Here is a 10,679-nt window from a genome sequence, read left to right as displayed (position 1 = left end):
CTTGTGAACCTCTCTGGAGACACACTGTCTGTACATGTTTCCTTTTTGCTCCCTGTTGTGTTATTCATAGTCACAGCAAATCAATCCAGTTTTGTCCTAGACTGGTAGCCGTATTACTCAACCTGATTAAAAAATATAAGAGCAAAATATAGGTCGGCTTATAAAGTGAGAGGTAGAGACGCTGACAGATGCTAAGGAAAGAGTCTAAAATACACGTTGGACCACTGCCTAGAAGGAGGATGGAAATTTATTATATGAGGGAGGTTTAAATGATACTTCATGTTCTGAGTGTTTCCATCCATGAACAAAGAGCTGACCTGCTTTCAACCTTACGTGGAGACAGAGGTGGTGGGGGCCGGCTGCACATCCAGCACCTTCAATTATCTCTGAAAATCAGCATGCCTCAGAGATTCTTCGGAGAGCTGGTGCCAATATATTCCTGAGTGGCCACAGTCCATTCCCTCAAAAAAAAATTTTTTTTTAGAGAATGGGTTAAACATACAAATCAATTCTCTAGGAGTCTATGTATTAAAAAAAAACAAAACACTTTCATATTAAATAAAAGCCTTCATCAGGTAGTCAAGCTTTTTTTAGGTACCAATCCCTTCTCTGAAAACTATTGATCATGTACTACCCACCCCCACGTAGACCCTGTTGAGTGGACAGCAAGGGTTGTGACCCCACCTCACTGGCCACAGTGGATTCCACCAGGGGCAGATGTCTGACCCACACTGGGCCATCAGATTCTCCTTCCTGGAAATTTGGGAATTGGATATAGAGGTTAGTTCATATGCATCCTAAAAGAATTTTAGAGTGACTTATGCAAGTTTTCATTATATACGTTTATGGAATTGCAAAGGAGGTTATTTCCTGGGCTTTCCAAATTCTTACATTTTAAAATAAAATAATCATATCACTCTTACCTAAATATCTAAATTCATCCATAAAAAAAGAACAAGTACTTTATCAACAACAGGACATTATACATCATTCTTTTCTTTTCTTTAAACCGATGTTTACTTTCCAAATTCTCCATTTTGTGTTAGTCATAGTATCTTAATTCTCCAGAAGAAAAATACTTACATAAGTTGAAATAAGAAATTTAAAAATTTGCAGTGACCATAAAGCTCTAAGTGTGTTAAAAACAAGTAAATATGCTACCTATTTTCAGTGATAAATAGTTCATATTGATGAATATCACATATTCCTATTTATCCCCATTTAAAAAATCCTATCTATAACTATGTATCTGTAATCACTATATATAATGATTGACTTTGTTCAAATAACATGCAAAGGAAACTGGAAGTAATTTGCATATCAATGTAAGTCAACTCTTTGACATTCTTCTCAGCTTTATGCCCCAAATGCCTTAGTGATCTTCCAGCAAATATTATTTTAATGATCTATCAGTGGACAATTCTAGTAGCTCCTTCGTCCAATTTTGATATAAGCAATAAAATGGAAACTTCTGACTTGCCTAGTGGCAGATACTGTCAGTGCCCCACCCACTTCTCTGAGACACCAAGCATTTCAGGATACAAAAATAGTGTCTTATTACAAATATGTATGACTGTCTCCAAGAGCTTTCCCTTTGCCTTAGTGTGAGGGAGACAAGTGTCAGGGAGTTAATGCCCCTGAGGACAGCCTTCAGTCAATGACAAGAGATCCTGAGCTTCCTTGCTTTTGCAGGTGGGATAGTCCTGAATGTGTTCTATATCATCTTCCCAAGGTTCCCTATGGAAGTGAGTGCATTTTTCTCAGTGGTAACTTGCTCATTAGGGCATTCTCTATTGGCTTCCTTCTCTTCCCTGTCACTTCTCACTCTCTTGCTAATGCTTCCTGGGATCACTTCCCTCATATTGCATTTGCCCTCAACTCTTGACCTTGGCAATGCTTCTGGGATAACCCAGCTGCAGTGAGTTGAACTGTAGCCCCCACAAAATATGTCCACGTTCCAAACTCCAGAACCTGTGAATATGACCTAATTGGAAAAAGAGTCTTTGCAAAAGTCATTAAGTTAAAAACCTCACGACTAGATGCTTCTGGATTACCAGAGAAGAGTCCCTAAATCCAAAGACAAATGTCCTTATAAGAGAAAGAAAAGAAGGCACAGAGACAGAGAAGGCCATGGGAAGACAGAGGCAGAGACAGGAATGACAAAGCCACGAGCCAGTGAATGCCTGGAGCCACCAAGAGCTGGAAGAGGCAAGGAAGGATTTTTCCCCTAGAGCCTTTGGAGGGAACACGTCCTGCTGACACCTTGATTTTGGACGCCTGGCCTCTAGAACTGTGGGCAAATAAACTTCTGGTGTTGTAAGCCTCCAAATTGGCAGTAATGTTTGTTATGGCAGCCACAGGAAACTAAGTTCTGGGGAAGGATGGTTGCACAATGGTGGGAATGTACTTAATGTCACTGGACTGTGCACTTGAAAGTGGTTAAGTTGGTAAATTTTATATTTACCACTACCACCACAACAAAGTAGAAATAAAGAAAAAATAATGGAAGCTAGAGATTAATAACAGAATTAGATTTAGTCAGTCCTCAAGGGATCCCATGGATTGGGGGGGCGATGTGTGCAAGAGGACTCTGTCATGTGATGTGGGGTGGGGGCTGAGCTCCAGAGGGGTTGGATATCTTGTCTTATCTTACATTCCCCATCTGTATCCTTCAGTGGGGTTAAAAGAACAAACCAGAAGGCATCCCTCCCATATAAAAACAAACTAACCAAACAAATATGGCATGATTTTATCTGGAATAGAGCAAGCTTCTGCATCCTCTAGACTTGGAAAGCTCCAGCAAAGCTCTTTCTTCCCTGGCTCTATGTCTACAGATGTGATGACTGCTATCACTGAAACCGGACTGAGTTTGCTAGGCAGAGCCTTTCCACCAGTGAGAGTTCTTGAATTTTTGTGTTTTGGGATTCCTTTGAGCATTTTTGATACTTGAAGCAATACTTTGATGATAGGTATTAACTTTTTCACCTAGAAAATCCACACATCCACATCCTCTCGTGGATCCTTCCAGGAGTTTGTGGATTTAGGATTACATGCACCTGCTCTAGAGGCTAGGCAATTTCATCTCGGCGTTATGCGTGCTATGTGAGCAGTGGCCAACATCGGTACCAGTCAGGCCTTACTCATAGTTGCTTCTAGAAGTTCACTCATAGAGGAGACACATACAGTGTTAGCTGGGACTTTCCCAGGTTTAAGTGATAAAAAACGAATCTAACAAACAAGTTAAAAGTCAATATATTTGGTTCTTCTAACTGGAAATGTCAGGGATTGTGGGTTTCAGGCACCTCCAGATTTAGGCTTCAAGTGTATCATCAGGATTGAGTCTTTTTCCATCCCACAACTCTGCTCTCCAATGGGTTCTTAGATTTTCCTATGGAGGCCAAGTTCTAGGTGTCTGTGATAAATACTACTAGTGCTAGTATTTGAGGAGGAGAGATGAATTCTTTCTCTCCCAGGGTCAGATCCACCCTCTCTGTGTGGCCAGCCTGCATCTGGTGCCTCCCCTGTGTGTGGGAGAGGTGGGGCCATGTAACTGACAGCCTCAGAAGGTGGAGGAAGGAGTTTTTGAAAATAAAAGATCCTGGACAGAACAAAAGTAACAGATGTCTGCTGCAGACATGTATGCAAATAATTGTAAGTCCGCATGATGGATGGGTATGATAAAGGAAACACAGCAAGGTCCACTGGGGACATGGAAGGGGTTATCAACTTTACTGGATGCGGTAACGCCAAATAAAGCTTCATAAAAGATACCATGCATGAGGCATTAAAAATATATTAATTATATTCAATGTTACTCATCTACAGCTCCGTGGCTATTGTCTTTCTTGTTCATTTTTTTGTTCTTAGATCCAAGCATGATCCCTGCATATTTTGGCAACTCAAATATTTGTTGAACTGGGGTTTTAGAACAACAGTAAGATAGCCTCCTGTTTAGATGAAGATTTAAAGAAGTTGAAGCACAAAAAGATCATTCTGGTATTTTCCATTCTACTTTTCGGTTGCCTTTAGTTAACTTTTATCCAGAGAATCAGTTTTGAAATAACATCAGAACTCAGTTTTATTTTTAATGTTATTTTTTTGTCACAAACATCTGACAGCCTTGATTTTATAAGTTCTCAGGCTTCTTGCCCCATGACCAAGCATTATATGAGCACACTGTGCAAACCGTAAAATCATGGAAAAGTTTAAGCCAATCTTCTGACTTATAAAAAAGCTAGTTAACTCAGTCTTTAACTTATTCTTGTGATAGAATGGCAGTCCGTAAAGAATCTGGAGTGTTCTCTTTTATCTGGCACCTCCCTAGAGAACTGATTTATAGATCTTTCTTGTCCTTCTGGTCCAAACAGACCCGAAAGCACATGGAATTTAGGTAGACTGCATGTTTATTAAAGCTAATCTGGAGCCAGTGAAAAAATTACTAGGGGAGGAATTTTGACTTATTACTACCTGTTGTTTATACCAAATAGGTTTTTAAAAAATGTTTATTTATTTTTGAGAGAGAGAGAGAGTGGGGGAGGGAGAGAGAGAGGGAAGGAGGGAGAGAGAGAGAGGGGGAGGGAGAGAGGGAGGGAGAGAGAGAGAGAGGGAAGGAGGGAGAGAGAGAGAGAGAGGGAGGGAGAGAGCGCGTGCACATGCACACATGAGTGGGGTAGTAGCAGAGAGAGGGGGACAGAGGATCTGAAGTGGTCTCTGCACTGACAGCAGTGAGCCCAACGTGGGGCTCAAACTCCCGGACTGTGAGATTATGACCTGAGCTGAAGTCAGAAGCTCACCCTAATGAGTTTCTGGTGCCTCTATACCAAATAGCTTTTGATCTTTGTTTTCGAGCACTGTCACTTCACACCTGTAAGCCAGCTCATTTTACAAAGGGTCTGGGAGGATTTTCTCCCCAAACTGTATTTTCTTATTTAAAGTTTATTTATTTATTTAGAATTATTTTTTTTTAAAGTTTTATGTATTTATTTTGAGACAGAGAGAGAGAGAGAGCATGAGCAGGGGAGGGGCAGAGAGGGAGCGAGAGAATTCCAGGCAGGCTCCATGCTGTCAGTGTGGAGCCGAAAAAGGCAGGGCTCAGACTCACAAACAGTAAGATCGTGACCTGAGCTGAAATCAAGAGTCAGACGCTTAACCAACTGAGCCACCCAGGTGCCCCTAAGTTTATTTATTTAGACATGCGTCCAAATAGGAGAGAGTGAGAGGAGGGGCAGAGAGTGAAGGAGAGAGAGAGAATCCCAAACAGGCACTGTCAGCACAGAGCCTGAAGTGGGGCTTGATCTCACAAACCATGAGGTCATGACTTGAGCTGAAATCAAGAGTCAGATGCTCAACAGACAGAGCCACTCAGGCGCATCTGCCCCAATTGTATTTTCAATGGACTCAGGCACTACGTTGAACTCACCACCCTCAGTTTACCTCCCACTGCTCTCTGGTCTATGCATGACCCTTTTTTATTTTATCTACTTGGGTGTTTATTTGTTGATAATATAATGAACACCCATGAACTCATTATCCAATTAGAGAAGGAATACACCGACCATAACTTCCATCTTCCATACGGCGCTGTCCTGGCCCATTTACCCCCTACCCTGGACTCCTTCCACATGATGTAACCACAATTCCAAATTTTGTATTTTGTTCATTCTTGATATAAATTATTTTTTATCACACATTACATGCATGCAAACCATATAATGATTAGTTTTAATTGTTTATGACTTTTATAGAAAAGACATTATGCCATGTATAATCTTCGGGGACACTGTTCCCATTTCGTTTTCTATTACTAAGAGTCATCCATTTGTTGTGGCCGCTGTGATTCACTAATCTTCACCGCTATGTCGTATTTTATCACGTGAACACACCAGCATTTACCTATCTGGTCTCCTGAACACTGGAGTTTAGGCTTTCACATTTCTTGCTGTAATAGAGAGCTGCAGTGGAGATTCACATATGCGGTTCTCTCTCCTGGTGCGCACCTGCTGGAGTTGTCCACGGTTTATACCTAGGAATGGAATGTGGGATGATGGCAGGGTATATGAAATCCAACTTTGCAAAACAATGCCAGACTGTTTCCCAAAGCAGTTGTAGTAATTTCTACTCTCACCAGCAACGTGTAAGACATCCTATTGATCTGCCCTCTTCAGAACTTGGTATTGCCAGATGTCTTAATTTTTGTCAATCGAATGGATGTAAAGTAATATCTCGTTATGGTCTTGATTTGCATCTCCTAGATTATTTACAAGGGACTCAATAAATGGAACAGAAAAAAATGATTATCCATGTGAAAAGTAAGTCAGATCCTAAACTCACATCAGACATGCAAATCAACTCCAGATGGATTAGAGATTCAAATGTCAAAAGCAAAAACCTGAAAATTGTTAGGAGAAAATATGGGTAAATATATTTAGATCTTGGGGGTAGGGGAGGATTTCTTAAACACTGGACACCAAAAAAAAAACCTCACTATAAAAAAGAAGTGTGATGAATTTGACTAGAATGAAATCAAAAGCCTGTATTCATCAAAAGACATGGTAAAGAAGGTAAAAAGCTACAAATTGAGAGAAGACATGTCACATATAACGAAGAATCTATCAAAAATAGCTTAAGAATTGCTACAAAATCAAAAAGGAAAGGACAACAACCCAGTAGAAAAATAGGCAAAAGACATTTTCATAGAAGAGGAAACACATAGAGCCAATACTCATGTGGCAAACTCAATTTCCTCAATTTTGAAAAGCATCTTTTGAGCGAAAACAGGAGAGTTTAAAAGCTACTAAATGTCCATCAACTGATGAATGGATAAAGAAATTGTGGTTTATATACACAATGGAATACTACGTGGCAATGAGAAAGAACGAAATATGGCCTTTTGTAGCAACGTGGATGGAACTGGAGAGTGTGATGCTAAGTGAAATGAGCCATACAGAGAAAGACAGATACCATATGTTTTCACTCTTATGTGGATCCTGAGAAACTTAACAGAAACCCATGGAGGAGGGGAAGGAAAAAAAAAAGAAAGAGGTTAGAGTGGGAGAGAGCCAAAGCATAAGAGACTCTTAAAAACTGAGAACAAACTGAGGGTTGATGGGGGGTGGGAGGGAGGGGAGGGTGGGTGATGGGTATTGAGGAGGGCACCTTTTGGGATGAGCAGTGGGTGTTGTATGGAAACCAATTTGACAATAAATTTCATATATTGAAAAAAAAATAAAAGAAAAAAAAATAAAAGCTACTATAGTCTTCTTCCAGGCTAAGCAAAAGCCAAACATCTAGAAAAACACAATGCAACCTTAAACGTTCCTCTAATACTCAGGGAAAAGTAAAACTCAAGGAAAGTAAAATATTTACTAATGTATTTTAAGTTTACTCTCTGATTTTGCTTATTCCTGTTGCCTTACACACTGTTGGCATTCAACAATGGTTAATTAATTGATTGATTTCCTGTGCCTGGTTCTCTGTAAGCCTAACTTTGATTTCTTTCAGACTTGGAACAGATGGGGCACATAGTTTTAAGACATTAAGAAACATTATAAAACGTGACCTTCCTTCTCTGAACTCTGTGCTCTGTTCGCTATAAGAATAAAGCATCCACGCGAAGGAAGAACTCAGATTTAATCTAAAAGGCATGGTATAGCTATGCAGAGCCCAGACCCTGTGGTTGAAAACAAAGTGCTTAGTCGGCATTGCGGCATTGCGAGGGAGAATCAGAGCACAAAAGCGGATGGGAATGCCCCCAGGGCCCACCCCCACATAGGGACCTTGAAATCAAACAAATGTGCTCTTATAAAACAGGCACTATATTGTAAGGTGACCTCAGAGAGCACTAGTTTAATAAAGGTGACATTTTAGAGAGGAGGTAATTCGTTTGCATCAGATTGTTAACATGTGAGCTCACTGTATTTTATTGACAATTTTTTTGCTTAGGAAAACAGCTCAGGATATTAATACTTCTGAAGACTGGTCAGGAGGGGAGTATCTAAAGGAAACGGATGTGCTAACATTACCTTGTATTTTCTGCAGAAGCTATAACTTAATTAGTATAATCTTTGTGTTGGTTGGTTGGAAATTACATACTAAGAGACTTAGAATTTTGTTTTTTCTTTGACCCAGCAACTTATGAATTTATTCCATGAGTAAATTCATGACTTTATTTAAGGAAGCAATCATGAATGAGCCTAAATATATAGCTACTAAAATATTCATCAAAGTATCATCTGTAAAAATGAAAAAGTGAAAATAATCTGAGTGTGGAAAATGGGGAACTGATTAAATTGTAGTCTATGCACATACCCATTAAAATGATGAGAAACAATATTTGAAGACATGGGGACTGATCTTATGGTCACAGGTTATAAATAGCATATAAGGCATGATTCTATTTAAAGCATATGCACCAATGTATGCCTAAAGAAAACAGACTGGAGAGATATACACCAAACAGAAGAGAAAAGGCAGCACAAATAAATAGAGGGCCACAGGACAGCCACAGAGCACAGACAGATTGGCAGAGATAGAAAGATTATGAGTAAAAACACAAACACAAAAACAAACCAACAAAAACAGTAGGACAATATTCGTTTGAAGGAATTTAAAAAATGTAAGCTGGAATCAACTCTCAAAAAAAAAGAAAATCAGAGAAGATTCTTTCTTATTGCTGCTGTAACTGATTACCACAAACTTAGCTGTTGAAGACCATAGAAATGTTTTATCTTACAGGTTTGTGCTTTAGGAATCCGGTAAGTATTCTCAGTGGGCCACAGTCAGGGTATTGGTGGAGCTGTGCTCCTTTGTGGAGTCTCTAGGGGAGAGTCTCTTTCCTTGCCATTTTCAGCCTCCAGAGACCATCCATACTCCTGGCTTGTTGTCCCTTCCTCCATCTTCAAAGTCAGTATCTCTGATCATTCTTCCTTAGTCACATCTCCCTCTGACTATAGCCAGGAAGGGTTCTCTGCTTTTAAGGATTTGTGTGAGTTATCTCTTCACCTCAAGACCCTTAACCTTCATCATATCATGTTCATTTTGGCACATTACTATGGGGATTTGGACGGGACATCCAGTTGTGATTGCTTTACAAAAAGCTGCCTCAAGTCTTTTTCTAGAAGGAGACCTGTGTGACCAAATGGCCTTCTGGAACCAGAAAAGTGTGTTAATCCTAGTGTAAGGCTGTATGGTTAATTTAGGTTCAGGGCTGGTGAAATACATATCCCCCACCCCTCCTCAGGAAGGGACAAGATCACAGTTGAACAGTGAGGTCACTTATCATCTTTGTCAATATGGCCATGTGGCTGGGACCGTGGGAGCCCCTGGAATAGAAAATGGAACAAGCCAGAAGGCTCAGTGGACTAGAGGTTTAACCTTTGTCTTTTGTCTTGTTCTACAGAAGGAAAAAACACAGAGGTGGACTCATGTAAGCAATAAGAGATAGGTAAGAGCATGTTAACTGAAGCATTGTTTGTGACAGAGAAAGATTGGAAACAATGCAAATGTCCATCAACTGGAGACTGGATATACAAACTGTTCTGCAGTCATTCAATGGAATTCTATTTGGCAGATTCAGTGGAGAAACTAGATCTGTGTGTATCAACATATGTGAAAACAATGTTGAGTGAAAACAAACATGTTGCAGCATTAAAGTAGTTCTGTAAATTTTAAAACACATAAAGCAATACTATGCATTTTTTTTTCTGTAAACATATAAGTAAATTTAGTTTCACTATAAAAACATGGACTGGGAGGGTGCTTACTGAGCTCATGGTAGTGGTTGTCTCTGGAGAGGGAAGGGGATAGGGCTTCGAAGGACAACCAAGGGGATATCGACCTTACCTATATTGTTATATTTCTCTTATTAAATGTACTTGAAGCATATGAAAAAGTGGTCAATTTAATTACTTATTAGTAAAGTGTAAATTAAAGCCACAGGAAGAAGAGGAAGAAGGAAGAGGAGGAGAAAGAGGAGGTGGAGGAGGAGAAGGAGGAAGAGGGGGAGGAGGGTGGGAGGAGGGAGAAGGAGGAAGAGGAGGAAAAGGGGGAGCGGGAGGAGGTAGAGAGGAAGAACCACAGTCAGGTACCACAACACAGTCACTAGAATGTCTGAAATTAACAAGTCTAACAATATCATATGTGGACACAAATATGAAGCAACTGGAATTCTTACACATTGCGGGGAGTGTAGATTCATTCAATCACTGTTGGTTTGAAAACTGTTTCCCAGTATCTTTGAAAGCTAAATATATGCCTATCCTGTGATTCTGAAATTCCACTCCGAGGTATAAGCTCAAGAGAAGTGAGGAGGGGCCCCAAAAGCAATCTGCAAGGCTGTTCATAGCACCTTTGTTTATGTTAGTGGATGACTAGAGATAATCAAACCAATTAAGTTATTCCACTTCTAGATATATATCCTAGAGACTCTTCATCATGTACACAAGGAGGCCCAAGAATACTTATTGTACAGCCACTTACAGGAGCAACAACAGCAAAATAACAATGCAAATTGCCCACCAGCAGGACAACGGCTTATTACTGCAACAATATGGATGGATCTCAAGGACGTTATGTTAAGTGAAAGAAGCCAGATATAAAAGAACACATACGGTGTGATTTTAAGGAGTTTCACAATTAGCAAAACTCATTTCTGGTGACAGAATTCAGAATAGGAGTTACCA

The 10,679-nt window shown here is 39.9% G+C and overlaps 1 long non-coding RNA gene across 1 annotated transcript; it reads right to left on the bottom strand.

Annotated features, from left to right (window-relative positions):
- Positions 1–229: 229 nt before the first annotated feature.
- On the bottom strand, positions 230–6,600 carry LOC125933821 (uncharacterized). Its single transcript, XR_007461108.1, has 2 exons — positions 5,893–6,600; positions 230–461 (listed from the first exon to the last, which is right to left on the bottom strand). It is a non-coding gene; the product is annotated as an uncharacterized LOC125933821 (long non-coding RNA).
- Between the last annotated feature and the right edge of the window lie 4,079 nt (positions 6,601–10,679).

Source organism: Panthera uncia, assembly GCF_023721935.1.
Source record: "Panthera uncia isolate 11264 chromosome A1 unlocalized genomic scaffold, Puncia_PCG_1.0 HiC_scaffold_16, whole genome shotgun sequence".
NCBI lineage: Eukaryota > Metazoa > Chordata > Mammalia > Carnivora > Felidae > Panthera > Panthera uncia.
This window is presented reverse-complemented; position numbering and strand designations above follow the sequence as displayed.